General features: G+C 50.4%; 1 protein-coding gene and 1 pseudogene across 1 annotated transcript in view; both read left to right on the forward strand.

The window, feature by feature from the left end:
• Positions 1-14,166, forward strand: part of PBX4 (PBX homeobox 4) — a 60,023-nt gene that overhangs the window by 25,738 nt on the left and 20,119 nt on the right. The gene's annotated exons all lie outside the window — the stretch shown is intronic.
• On the forward strand, positions 7,618-7,945 carry LOC115836962 (annotated as a pseudogene).

Below are 14,166 nucleotides of genomic sequence, written 5' to 3' on the forward strand. Positions count from 1 at the left end.
CAGACTGCTGCTGCTGACAGCCCCCACATGATACGCCCCCTGTTGGTCTCCAACACCCAGTGCCAGATCATCCTCCCGACGGGGCCAGATGCTGGGCTCTGATGCCCCTGGCTTCCTGCCCACCTCAGATGCCTCTCACGGGTGTGTGAATATCTGATGACCTATCTTTTCTGTTCCTTATTTAAATTATGGGGAGCAGATGCTATGGAAATGGAAACACAAAGGTTAGGCTTTCCTAGGGAACCAGACACACAAGTTTCTTGTTAGCAGTGAACTGGTTTTAAGCAAATTTGCCCTCAACTCCCTGGCAGCACTCCCTGATGGTGCTTCAGCATTCGTATGGTGAGCTGGACAAGTGGAGGCCCTGCACCCGAATGAGCCCCAAGTACTGCGAGCTGAGGGAAACTGCTCAGAAGGACACAGCCAGTGTGTATCCACCCCCTGGAGACACTGGCTGTGGTCACGTGTTTCTTAGTATTGTGAAATTGTGCAATGTTGGTCCCTTTCACTTTTCACCTACTAAAAATAAGCCAGTATCAGGACCACTTGCTGAGGCATGTGTACCACTAGGCACAGGCAGCCCAAGTTATCCCTTGCTCACCCCTGACCCTGACCCCAGGAAGCAGCCTTTGGGGGCTCCCCACTGCCCACAGCGGGTGTTTAGCAATGCAACATCTGGAATTTAGTAATAATAAAAAGCTATTTTAAAAAGTACTTTTTTAAGGCTGGGTGCGGTGGCTCACGCCTATAATCCCAGCACTTTGGGAGGCCGAGGCGGTTGGACCATCTGAGATCAGGAGTTCGAGACCAGCCTGACCAACATGGCGAAACCCCGTCTCTACTAAAAATACAAAAATTAGCTGGGCGTGGTGGCATGCGCCTGTAATCCCAGTTACTCACGAGGCTGAGGCAGGAGTATCACTTGAACCCGGGAGGCAGAGGTTGCAGTGAGATTACATTGCACCACTGCACTCCAGCCTGGGTGACAGAGTGAGACCCTGTCTAAAAAAAAAAGTACTTTAATCAACTGTAGTCTCGGGAAGCTGTCATTCTTGACCTTCCTACCAGTGAGCTGCTGGGGCTGACGAGAAACCAGTTTTTGAGAGTGTGGGTGTTCAGCCTGGGCACGCCTCTTCATAATTCCATCTGCCCCTGTGTGGATGTTACTGCATGAGTCTGTTAGTCTCAAATTCAGCAGTTTCAGGAGGGAAAACAAGAGTTGATACCAACTGTTGCCAGTGCAGCTGAGATGTCTGTCCACTTCAACCCCTGGTGTGGCCCTGCCTCCCCACCCCCATCCACCTAGGCTTTGAGGGCCATGCTCAGGACTTTTTTTTTTTTTTTTTTTTAGACAGAGTTTCGCTCTTCTTGCCTAGGCTGGAGTGCAATGGCGCGATCTCGGCTCACTGCCTCCCAGGTTCAAGCAATTCTCCTGCCCCAGCCTCCCGAGTAGCTGGGATTACAGGCATCTGCCACCACACCCGGCTAATTTTTTGTATTTAGTAGAGACAAGGTTTCACCCTGTTGGTCAGGCTGGTCTCGAACTCCCGACCTCAGGTGATCTGCCCGCCTTGGCCTCCCAAAGTGCTGGGATTACAGCCATGCGCCACCACGCCCAGCAACATTTTTAATTTTTTAATTTTTTTTAATTAAGACACAGTCTCACTGTGTTGCCCAGACTGGCCTCAAACTCTTGGGCTCAAGTGATCCTCACACGTCAGCTTCCCCAGTGGCTGGGATCACAGGCACACACCACCATGTCCAGGGGTCGCTGAGGACTATTTTTGGGGGGGATGAGGTCTTAGTATGTTGCCTAGGTTGGCCTTGAACTCCTGAGCTCAAGTGATCCTCCTGCCTCAGCCTCCCAAGGTATGGTGTTACAGGCATGCGCCACTATGCCCGGCCACCCAGGACTTTTGATTCCTCCAAGCTGAGTCCCAAGGCCACTGCAGGGCTCAGAGCACAGGCCACCTGGGCATTTCCTTGGAAGCTAATGCTTTCTTCCCATGGACTGGCTCAAACATCTGGGTACAGGGTATGTTTTGGGGTACAGTAGGACAGGGATGAGACAGCAACTGCTCCTCCCCAAAATGCACAAGCCTGGAGCTGGGGGATGCCTGTTCCTGAGTGTCACCTGGAGTGTCCAGGCATCTTTTTACATCAGGAAATGCAGTCAGTGAGTGCTGTGGGTCCCACCTGTGGGCCACCGGCCTTGATGTGAGGAACACCTCAGCCTTCTAGTCTCGGAGACAAGCCAGCCAGTGGCAGGAAAGTAAACAGGATCTCGATTCTGCTCCATCTGTCCCCATCCCGTGACCAGGAATGGCCAAGTCTCAGCCCAGAGGAAACTGTTCATGGTCCTGATCCTGCACCCTGTGGTATCCACGGGCCACCTCTCGAAGGGCAATCCCATGAGCCGGGGTCCTGGCGTGCTTCTCAATTTAACCCACGGTTCTCACATTGCCCTCTGGCTGAAGTCTGCAGCAGGCCTTATAGTAAAGACCAAACTTCCACAGAGCATTTAAAGCCTGCTGGGGCAGGACATGGTGGTTCACACCTATAATCCCAGTACTTTGGAAGGCCGAGGTGGGAGGATCGCTTGAGCCCAGGAGTATGAGACCAACCTGGGCAACACAGTAAGACCCCGTCTCTACAACAACAACAAAGATTAAGTCTGGTGGGTATTGATGGAGCCTGGGCAGGCAGCTACAGGCTTCCTCGAGTTGTTCCCCAGAGCCCTGCACAGCCTTGGGCAGACCCTGTTTCTCCTGTTTTACAGATGGGCAGTGGGAAGCTCTAAGAGACAAGGGCCTCCCCAGGGCAGGCCAGTCACCCATGGCCCGGCTGCATGCTGTCCCACCCCGTACGCTGTCCTCACTCGTGAAAGGGACCCAGGGCCTGTCCCTCATGGCCGGCACTTATGGGCCCCACACACCCACCTGTGTCATCTGAACAATGATCATTCCTGGCCAGCGCAGGGTCTAGGATGCACTATGTTCTCAGGGTCTGTCCTGGTGCCTTTCTGTTTTTGTTGAATGAAAAACTGTTTCTGGTGACTGATACATATTAACTGAAATCCCTTTCATCCAGTTCCCCTTATGAGGTTCAGAAGATTCAGTGTCTGGGGGCCTGACTTAGAACACAGGGCTTATCACTCACAGCAGCCTGAAAAGAAAGTGGTCTTCCATGTAAACCTGGCATCACCGGATGCACTGGCAGCACTCCCTGGCAAACCCCAGGAATGGCCTGTCGGAGGTATGCAGGCAGGTCCCTCAAAGCTTGTCTCCTGGGGTCAGCTTCACCACACCACAGTGTCTGGGCGTTCCTGCCCTGCGGTGGTCTCTGAAGGCAAGGACACCCTCAGCGTATGCGTTTCCTCCCAAACCCTCCTTCCCAGAAACAGCTGTCCTCCTCGGTGTCTAGAGGAGCTGTTCTGAGAACAAAATAAACCCTGATTAGTTGCAGAGCTTTGAATTTAGCTGGGAGGACCAGATACTGGCCACAGTCCCTTTGCTGAGACTCTGGGACTAGGTATGTTGCAGAATTCAAAAGCATTGGATTTAAGAAGTGTCACATTGGCCACGCCTATAATCCCAGCACTATGGGAGGCTGAGGCAGATGGATCACCTGAGGTCAGGAGTTCGAGACCAACCTGGCCAATATGGTGAACCACCCCCCAACCTCCCTCACCCACCCGTCTCTACTAAAATACAAAAACTAGCTGGGCATGGTGGCGGGTGCCTGTAATCCTAGCTACACGGGAGGCTGAGGCAGAAGAATCACTTGAACCTGGGATGTAAGGGTTGCAGTGAGCTGAGATCACACCACTGCACCCCAGCTTGGGCGACAGAGTGAGACTCTGCCTCTAAAAAAATATAAAAATAAAAAATAAGGTTTGTCACATTGATGTTCCCAGTGAGGACTGAGGCGTGGCCTGAATTCACACAGTGGTGTTTGGCACCAGAGCAGGGACAGCCTGGCACATTGGAATGGGTCAGGCTTTACCTGCACATGAGCATGAGTGACAGCTTGTGTGAAAAGCTTCGGATCTCAGATCTCGAGTGGGTAGGCAGCTCCAAGACGGCATGCTGAGCCCCAGAGGCCCCTTGCAGACCCACCCGGCCATCCCATCCTGGGCAGTTCTTGAGAAGGGGCCTGCTTTGCTTTCCCCACCCTGTGACTGTGTCTCTGGGGAACGAGAAGTTTCTCAGCCAGGCCTGTTGTGCTGCAGGAACCCTTGCTGTGCTGTAGGAACGCAAAGAGCCCCATTCAGAGGAGTAAATGTAAATAATGCATAACATCAGGGAATGCCTTTTTGTCTTCCTAATGATTGGCCTTGCTAGTTGGCAGGCATAAGCCATTCTCATTCTTTCCCTTCCTTGTCAGCAGTCAGCAGGTCGGGTCTGTTGCAATTACAGAACCGAGTTCTGTAAATTCAGCCAGGAAGCTGGAGTGTCATGGAGCTCATGGGGCTTTCCTGGGTCCTTGCAGTCACCCTGAGGCCTGTGAGTCATCTCTCTGGAACTGAGATCCTTTTTCTAATTAGCTGTACCCTGGGGCTAAGTCCCACGTGCATTTCTTTAGGGTTCTTGTGGGAGTAGACCCCGGCAGCTGGGGAACTTATTCTTCAGGTTGATTGGAGTATCCTTTCCTCCCCTCAGTCTCAGGGTAACTCCGAAATTGAGCCCTTGAGTCTCATCAGCCAAGTGGCTCCAGACACTCACCGCAGGGCTGTTTACATTTGAATTAATTAAAACCAAATGCAATTAACCAGGGCATTCCTCAGCCACACCAGCCACATTTCAAGTCTCAGCAGCCACACAGGGCTGGTGCCTCCTGTGATAGAAAGGTCTAGAACATCCCATCATTGCCAAAGTATCTGTTGGACAGAGAAGTGGATCAGTGTATATAAATATACAGATTAAGGAATCTGAAAACAACCTGATGTCCATGATAACTAGAAAAACAAAATGTGTGTCCAGTCGCCATGGCTCACACCTGTAATTCCAGCACTTTGGGAGGCCAAGGTGGGTGGATCATTTGAGGTCAGGGGTTCAAGACCAGCCTGGCCAACATGGTGAAACCCCCGTCTCTACTAAAAATATAAAAATTAGCTGGGCGTGGTGGCATATGCCTGTAATCCCAGCTACTCGGGAGGCTGAGGCGCGAGAATCACTTGCACCTGGGAGGCAGAGGTTGCAGTGAGCGGAGATCACGCCACTGCACTCTAGCCTGGGCGACAGAGCAAGACTCTGTCTCAAAAAAAAAAAAACAAAGAAAACAAAACAAAACGTGGTCCATCCATGCAATGGAGTATTATTCAGCCGTAAAGAGGAATGAAGTATTGGCACAGGCTGCAATGTGGGTGCACCCCGAAAACATGATGCTGGGTAGGACAAGCCAGATGTGAAATGTCACATCACATGCTGTGTGATTCCATCAATATGAAGAGTCCAGATCAGGCAAATCCATAGAGACCAGAAGACTCGTGGTTGTCCCGGGGCTAGGGAGGGGGCGTAGAGAGTGACCGAGCAGTCATAGAGACGGGGTATCTTTAGGGAGGATGAGAATGTTAGCTAGTGGTGGTGGTCGCACAACCTTGGGAATAAACTAAAAACCACTGAATTATTCACTTTAAGCAGGTGAATTATATGGCATGTGAATTATATCTCAATAAAGCTCACCTCAAGGATTGAGAGTCTTTGGTAGGGGCCGTATCTAAAACAGTGTGCCTGTAGCTTAAGGCCTTAGTGCACATGCACATTGTTATGAATTAGCACTTTTTTGCTGCCTCTTAGGGCTTAACCATTGACGGAAACTGTCTTGTGCGTTTGTACTTTTCTGGTTGTTTTCTGACCTCTCTTTTCCTGGAAGACCAGCATCAAGAAAGCTCAGGGCAGATCTGTGGTTCATCTCTGCCTTGTTGTGGGCTTGGCACACCATAGATACCAGGAACTTCTTTTTTTCTTTTGAGCTGGAGTCTTGCTCTGTCACCCAGGCTGGAGTGCAATGGTGCGATCTCGGTTCACTGCAACCTCCACTTCCCGGGTTCAAGCGAGTCTCCTGCCTCCGCCTCCCAAGTAGTTGGGATTACAGGTGCCCGCCACCATGCCCAGCTAATTTTTGTATTTTTAGTAGAGATGAGATTTCACCGCGTTGGCCAGGCTAGTCTCGAACTCCTGACCTCAGGTGATCCACCCGCCTCGGCCTCCCAAAGTGCTGGGATTACAGGCATGAGCCACCATGCCTGACCAGAACTTTTTTTTTCTTTGTCTTTATTTATTTATTTTAGACGGAGTCTCACTCGGTCGCCCAGGCTGGAGTGCAGTGGTGTGACCTCAGCTCACTGCAAGCTCCACCACCCGAGTTCAGGTTCATGCCATTCTCCTGCCTCCACCTCCCGAGTAGTTGGAACTGCAGGTGCCCACCACCACACTCCGCTAATTTTTGTATTTTTAGTAGAGACGGGGTTTCACCGTGTTAGCCAGGATGGTCTCGATCTCCTGACCTCGTGATCCGCCCGCCTCGGCCTCCCAAAGTGCTGGGACTATAGGCGTGAGCCACCGCGCCCAGCCTCTTTTTATTTTTTTTTTTTTGAGTCACGATCTCGCTCTGTCATGCAGGTTGGAGGCACTGGTGTGATCATAGCTCACTGCTCCCTTGAATTCCCGGCTCAAGTGATCCTCCCACCTCAGCCTCTGGGGTAGCTGGGACTACAAGTGGGTACCACCATGCCTGGATATTTTTCTGTGGAGATGGGATCTTGCTGTGTTGCCCAAGCTGGTCTTTTTTTTTTTTTTTTTTTTTTTTTGTTGAGACAGAGTCTCGCTGTGTCGCCCAGGCTGGAGTGCAGTGGCGCAATCTCGGCTCACTGCAAGCTCCGCCTCCTGGGTTCACGCCATTCTCCTGCCTCAGCCTCTCCAAGTAGCTGGGACTACAGGCGCCCGCCACCACGCCCGGCTAATTTTTTTGTATTTTTAGTAGAGACGGGGTTTCACCGTGGTCTCGATCTCCTGACCTCATGATCCGCCCGCCTCGGCCTCCCAAAGTGCTGGGATTACAAGCGTGAGCCACCGCGCCCGGCCGCCCAGGCTGGTCTTAAACTCTTGTCCTCAAGCAATCTTCCCTTCTCAGCCTCTAAAAGTGCTGGGATTACAGAGATGAGCCAACCTGTCCAGCCCTGGTGAACTTATTGATAGATCAGTTCCTTGGGAAATTCCTTTTAGAGTAGTCAGGGCATTGGATGGCCTAAAACTCTTTGATTCGCAGGTTGGGAATTGGTTGGTCATGGTTAGTGTGCATGTTGCTAGGCTGGTTACCTCCCTGTATGAGACTCAGCCAAAGAAGCACCACACCTCATGGTGACTGTAGCCCAGCTCCTGAAGCTTCTAGACCTTTCCCCCATGGCTCTCATTAGTTGTTGTTTGAAATTAGAGCATTTCTTCAGATGAAAAAATTGGGCCACACGGTGGCTCACACCTGTAATCCCAGCACTTTCAGAGGGTGAGGCAGGTAGATCACGAGGTCAGGAGTTTGAGACCAGCCTGGCCAACATGGTGAAACCCCGTGTCTACTAAAAATACAAAAATTGTGTGGTGGCTAGCTTAGTTGGGAACTATGGCTAAACATCATCCTGATTTGATCTTTTGCTGCAAGCAGGCTGGTGTTGCCATCAGATGACTGTATGAAAAATTTGATGGCAAATGTGTTATTTGTGACTCCTATGTGCCTCCCTGCACTCTGGTGCGCATATGTGATGAGTGTAACTATGGATCTTACCAGGGCGCTGTGTGATCTGTGGAGGCCCTGGGGTCTCTGATGCCTATTATTGTAAGGAGTGCACCATCCAGGAGAAGAATAGGGATGGCTGCCTGAAGATTGTCTATTTGGGGAGCTCTAAGACCTCTTCTATGAACGCAAAAAATATGGCTTCAAGAAGAGGTGATTGGCCGGGCGCGGTGCCTCATGCCTGTAATCCCAGCACTTTGGGAGGCCGAGGCGGGCAGATCACGAGGTCAGGAGTTCGAGACCCTCGAACACAGTGAAACCCCATCTCTACTAAAAATACAAAAAATGAGCCGGGTGTGGTGGCGGGCGCCTGTAGTCCCAGCTACTCAGGAAGCTGAGACGGGAGAATGGCATGAGCCCGGGAGGCAGAGCTTGCAGTGAGCCGAGATCGTGCCACTGCACTCAAGCCTGGATGACAGAGCGAGACTCCGTCTCAAAAAAAAAAAAAAAAAGAAGAAGTGATTGGTGGGTGGCCCCTTCCTCCCCACCGCCCCACATCAAGCTGCTGCAGCTGCCAGAAAAGATGTCTACTATTACCAGCAGAAAGGAGCAGAGCCCAGAGCATCACCAGGAGTGCCTGCTGGTGTACTGGCAGCTTGCCACCCCCTCCTCTCCCTTCACCCAGACATGTAGTAGGGATGGAAAAGGATTCTTCACAGAGCACTTTGGGACACTGTATCGGAGAAAAATTGATAGATTAATTAATGGTTTTTCTTGAATTCGAGAAGCAAAGATCTGTTCTCCATATTGATATGTGCTCCCTCAACCAAGATCTTCTAAAAAGAAATAATATTTTAGTCTTCTGCTTGAGTAGTTGACTATGAAACTACACTCAGTGGAAAACATGTTCTTGCAGCAGCTCTGGTGGCAGCTGTCCTTGAGGAACCTTCAGTGTGGGGTGGGGAGCTATCAGAACAAGAAATGTAGGCATTTACTCTTTTTTTTTTTTTTTTTAAATTTGAGACGGAGTCTTGCTCTGTCACCCAGGCTGGCGTGCAATGGCTCGATCTCGGCTCACCACAACCTCCGCCTCCCGGGGTCAAGCAATTCCCCTGCCTCAGCTGCCCAAGTAGCTGGGATTACAGGAGTCCGCCACCACGCCTGGCTAATTTTTTTATTTTTAGTAGAGATGGGGTTTTACCATGTTGGCCAGGGTGGTCTCAAACTCCCGACCTCAGGTGATCTGCCCGCCTCGGCCTTCCAAAGTGCTGGTATTACAGGCGTGAGCCACTGCTCCTGGCCTACTGTTTTAACACTTGTGCTGGTGTCATGTTATTTTCATTCTGAGAAATTGGAAACCCTTTCTATTGCTATTAATAAAGTTCATGTTTATCTTCTGGTAGTCAAAAAACAAAAACAAAACAAAAAAACAAAAATTATCTGGGTGGGTTGGCAGGTGCCTGTAATCCCAGCTACTCGGGAGGGTGAGGCAGGAGAATCGCTTGAACCTGAGAGGCAGAGGTTGCAGTGAGCCAAGATTGTGCCACTGCACTCCAGCCTGGACAACAGAGTGAGACTCCGTCTCAAAAAAATTAAAAAGAAAAATAAAATTGTTTATGGTAGATAGAAGCCATCAGTGAGTACTGTTTTTCTTTTTTTTCGTTTTGAGACGGAATCTCACTCTGTCGCCCAGGCTGGAGTGCAGTGGCACGATGTCGGCTCACAGTAACCTCCACCTCCTGGGTTCAAGCGATTCTCCTGCCTCAGCCTCCTGAGTAGCTGGGACTACAGGTGCGTGCCACCGCGCCCGGCTAATTTTTTGTATTTTTAGTAGAGACGGGGTTTCACCGTGTTAGCCATGATGATCCCAATCTCTTGACTTCATGATCCATCTGCTTCGGCCTCCCAAAGTATTGGAATTACAGGCATGAGCCATCGTGCCCGGCCAAGTGCTGTTTTTCTTAACTGTGGCTCTTAAATGTTTGCAGCTCCCCACAGGGGCTTATTTTTCCAGATGTGCTGCCTGGCACATCTGGAAAAATATATATTACAGCACTATATATTACAGTGTTTTGCTGTCTTCCTTTTGCCCTGTTACCACATGCAAGGACAGTAGCACAGAAAAACAAGCCTAAACCGCATATCATTTTTAGTCAGCATCAGCAGTTCTTATAATTGTTTGTTTGTTTATTTTTTGAGACAGGGTCTTTCTGTGTCACCCAGGCTGGAGTACAGTGGCATGATCATGGCTCAATGCATTCTTGACTTCCCAGGTTCAGGTGATCCTCCCACCTCAGCCTCTCAAGTAGCTGAGACTACAGATACAAGCCACCATATCCAGCTAATTTTTGTATTTTTTATAGATGGGGATCTTGTTGTGTTGCCCAGGCTGGTCTTGAACTCCTGGGCTTAAGTGATCCTCCCGTCTCAGCCCCTCAGAGTGCTAGGATTACAGGCATAAGCCACCACATGCTCGGCCTATTTACTTTTTAAATGTACAGAACAGTAGGAATTTTTTTTTAAATCACCTAATAGTTTATTTCAGAACTGCAGGGTTTTAATTAACAAACGTGTAAACATATGGAAATGAAATTAATTTGCATATTTGATTGTGGTTCCAGCATTTTCATTTCTCACGCGTCCGTGTGAAGAGACCACCAAACAGGCTTTCTGTGAGCAACATGGCTGTTTATTTCACCTGGGTGCAGGTGGGCTGAGTCCGAAAAGAGAGTCAGCAAAGGGTGGTGGGATTATCATTAGTTCTTATAGGTTTTGGGATAGGCGGTGGAGTTAGGAGCAATGTTTTGCGGGCAGGGGTCTCACAAAGTACATTCTCAAGGGTGGAGAGAATTTCAAAGAACCTTCTTAAGGGTGGGGGAGATTACAAAGTACATTGATCAGTTAGGGTGGGGCAGAAACAAATTACAATGGTGGAATGTCATCAGTTAAGGCTATTTTCACTTCTTTTGTGGATCTTCAGTGGCTTCAAGCCGTCTGGATGTATACATGCAGGTCACAAGGGATATGGCTTAGCTTGGGCTCAGAGGCCTGACACTTCAGTTGTGACTGGTTGTGATGTATTTTAATTAGAGATGATGGAGATTTGCCTAGTGTGATAATCCCTCAGTTGGGTGAATATATCTAGTGTGTGGCAGCCACTATTTCAGAAACTGATGGATCTGAGAAACTTCCATGACTTAAGATAAGGATTTATCTAGAATGTTGCTTTTTTTTTTTTTTTTTTTTTTTTTTTGAGACGGAGGCTCGCTCTGTCGCCCAGGCTGGAGTGCAGTGGCGCGATCTCGGCTCACTGCAAGCTCCGCCTCCCGGGTTCACGCCATTCTCCTGCCTCAGCCTCCCATGTAGCTGGGACTACAGGCGCCCGCCACCACACCTGGCTAATTTTTCTGTCTGTATTTTTAGTAGAGACGGAGTTTCCCCGTGTTAGCCAGGATGGTCTCGATCTCCTGACCACGTGATCCGCCCGCCTCGGCCTCCCAAAGTGCTGGGATTACAGGCTTGAGCCACCGCGCCCGGCCTGCTTTTTTTTTTTGAGATGGAGTCTCGCTCTGTCACCCAGGCTGGAGTATAGTGGCGCGATCTGGACTCACCTCAACCTCTGCCTCCCGGGTTCAAGAGGTTCGCCTGCCTCAGCCTCCCAAGTAGCTGGAATTACAGGTGTGCACTACCACGCCCAGCTAATTTTATATTTTTAGTAGAGATGGGGTTTCGCCATGTTAGACAGGCTGGTCTGCCTCAGAGAACAGAACAAAGCCTGTTCTAGCGCCTGTCCTAGAATGTTACTTAAATGAACTAACCTGTGGGACGTAGCCTAAAAGGTAAAGCCAGGCAGTTCTCAATACAAACAGGCTGGGCTCCAGAAGTCTCCTTGTTTAGAGTTAAGGAGTAACCTCAGTGCCCATGATGCCCAGGAAACCATAAGATAAAACAGCCCTTGGGCCGGGAGGTGGCTCACACCTATAATCCCAGCCCTTTGGGAGGCCAAGGGGGGCGGATCACGAGGTCAGGAGCTCGAGACCAGGCTGGCCAACATAGTGAAACCCCATGTCTACTAAAAATACAAAAATTAGCCAGGCATGGTGACACACGCCTGTAGTCCCATCTGCTTGGGAGGCTGAGGCAGGAGAATTGCTTGAACCCTGGAGGTGGAGGTTGCAGTGAGCCGAGATTGTGCCACTGCTCTCCAGCTTAGGCAACAGAGTGAGACTTCATCTTAAAAAAAAAAAAAAAAAAAAAAAACAGCCCTTGGTCGTGTCAGACCACACCTTGAAGTCTGTTGGGGGCAGTGTGGAGAGGAGGGGAAGTTGTCCATTACATCCATGACTCTCTGGGTGACTCCAGCTGTAGGGACACCCTTCAGCCTGTGAGTGGGTCACATCTTCTTTGTCATGCCTTGCTGCCTGCTGGTCTGTCCCCCTCCCAAGTTTCTGGTCTCCTTGACTGGACCCTGCTGGTCTGAGCTGAGGAGGGACCTCCCTGCCTACTTGTGTCTGATTTGAAGCAGTGGCTCTAAAATATCTCCAGGAAGACTGGGATTTGCTGTGGGGCTTGAGGACATGCCCATTATCAAGTTAAGGAAGGTTCTTTCCATTCTTTGATTTGCCTGTGGGTTTTTAATTTTTTTGAATCATAGTCTCACTCTATCACCCAGGCTGGAGTGCAGTGGCACGATCTTGGCTCACTGCAACCTCCGCCTCTTGGGCGCAAGTGGTTCTCGAGCCTCCACCTCCCAAGTAGCTGGGATTACAGGTGTGCACCACCACACCCAGCTAATTTTTCTTTCTTTCTTTCTTTTTGAGACGAAGTTTCGCTCTTGTTGCCTAGGCTGTAGTGCAGGCATTATCTCGGCTCACCACAACCTCCGCCTCCTGGGTTCAAGCGATTCTCCTGCCTCAGCCTCCCGAGTAGCTGGGATTACAGGCGTGTGCCACCACGCCCAGCTAATTTTGTATTTTTAGTAGAGATGGGATTTCTCCATGTTGGTCAGGCTGGTCTCCAACTCCCAACCTGAGGTAATCTACCCGCCTCAACCTCCCAAAGTGCTGGGTTTACAGGCGTGAGCTTTTTCTATTTTTAGTAGAGATGGGGTTTCACTGTGTTGGCCAGGCTGGTCTGGAACTCCTGACCTCAGGTGATCCCCCCAACCCCAGCCTCCTAAAGTGCTGGGATTAGGGCATGAGCTACTGTGCCTGACCAGGTTTGCCCAAGGGTTTTAACTGATTTTGTTAATTTTCTGTATCTTTCTTTTTGGCAGGGAAGGGGGTCTTGCTTTGTCGAACTGGCTGGAGTGCAGTGGTGCAGTTACAGCTCACTGCAGCCTCAAACTCCGGGGCTCAAGCGATCTTCCTGTCTCAGCTTCTCGAGTAGCTGGGATTACAGGTGTGTGCCACCACACCTGACTCATTTTTTAAATTTTTTTGTAGAGATGGGGTCTTGCTATGTTGCCCAGGCTTTTCTCAAACTCCTGAGCTGAAGTGATCTTCCCACCTCGGCCTCCCAAAGTGCTGGGATTACAGGTGTGAGCCACTGCACCTGGCCTTTCTGCATCTTTGTTTTGTTTTGCTTTGTTTTTTTGAGACGGAGTCTCACTCTGTTGCCCAGGCTGGAGTGCAATGGCACGATCTCGGCCCACTGCAAGCTCTGCCTCCCGGGTTCAAGCTATTCTCATGTCTCAGCCTCCCAAGTAGCTGGGATCACAGTAAAGACGGGGTTTCGCCATGTTGGTCAGGTTGGTCTCGAACTCCTGACCTCAGGTGATCCACCTACCTCAGCCTCCCAAAGTGCTGGGATTACAGGCATGAGCCACCGCACCTGGCCACCTCCACTTTCTTGCTGGGAAAGAGTTCATGACGCGGGCCTGAGCTTGGTGTTCCCGGAGCCCTGGTGAAACAGGAGTGTTCCCTTTTCCCCTTTGCAGGGCATATGACAGGGGTGTGGCTCACTTCTTCGGTGCCCCGAAGCTCAAACCCCTAAGGGGGAGCATGCAGTCAGGCAGGTGGAGGGAGCACAGGCTCCGACCCCACAGCGGCAGCGCAGTGTCTTAGGGTTGTGTTTATAGCTCCCAAACCCCCAGTGGGCATGTGTTACAGTGTGCTCTTTCAGCTTAGCTGTCCGCAGGCTTGTGTTAATCAGCTCAGTTAGACCCTCTGCCCTATCTCAAGGACAAAGGGCTTTCTCTATTCTGGGGTTCTTGCCTTAGTGTACTGGAAAAATCGGATCACATGTGGGCTTGGAGAACGAGTACAAGGTTTTACTGAGTGGTGTAGGTGGCTCTCAGCAGATGGATGCGGGGCCCAAAGGGGGTTGGATTGGGAAGGTGGTCTTGCCCTGGAGTTGGGCCGCCCAGCAACTGGGCTGTACTGGATTTCCCTCGGTGTCCGCATCGTTCCACTATCAATGGCCCGCCAGCGTCTATTG

Source organism: Nomascus leucogenys, chromosome 10 (genome assembly GCF_006542625.1).
Source record: "Nomascus leucogenys isolate Asia chromosome 10, Asia_NLE_v1, whole genome shotgun sequence".
Lineage (NCBI taxonomy): Eukaryota > Metazoa > Chordata > Mammalia > Primates > Hylobatidae > Nomascus > Nomascus leucogenys.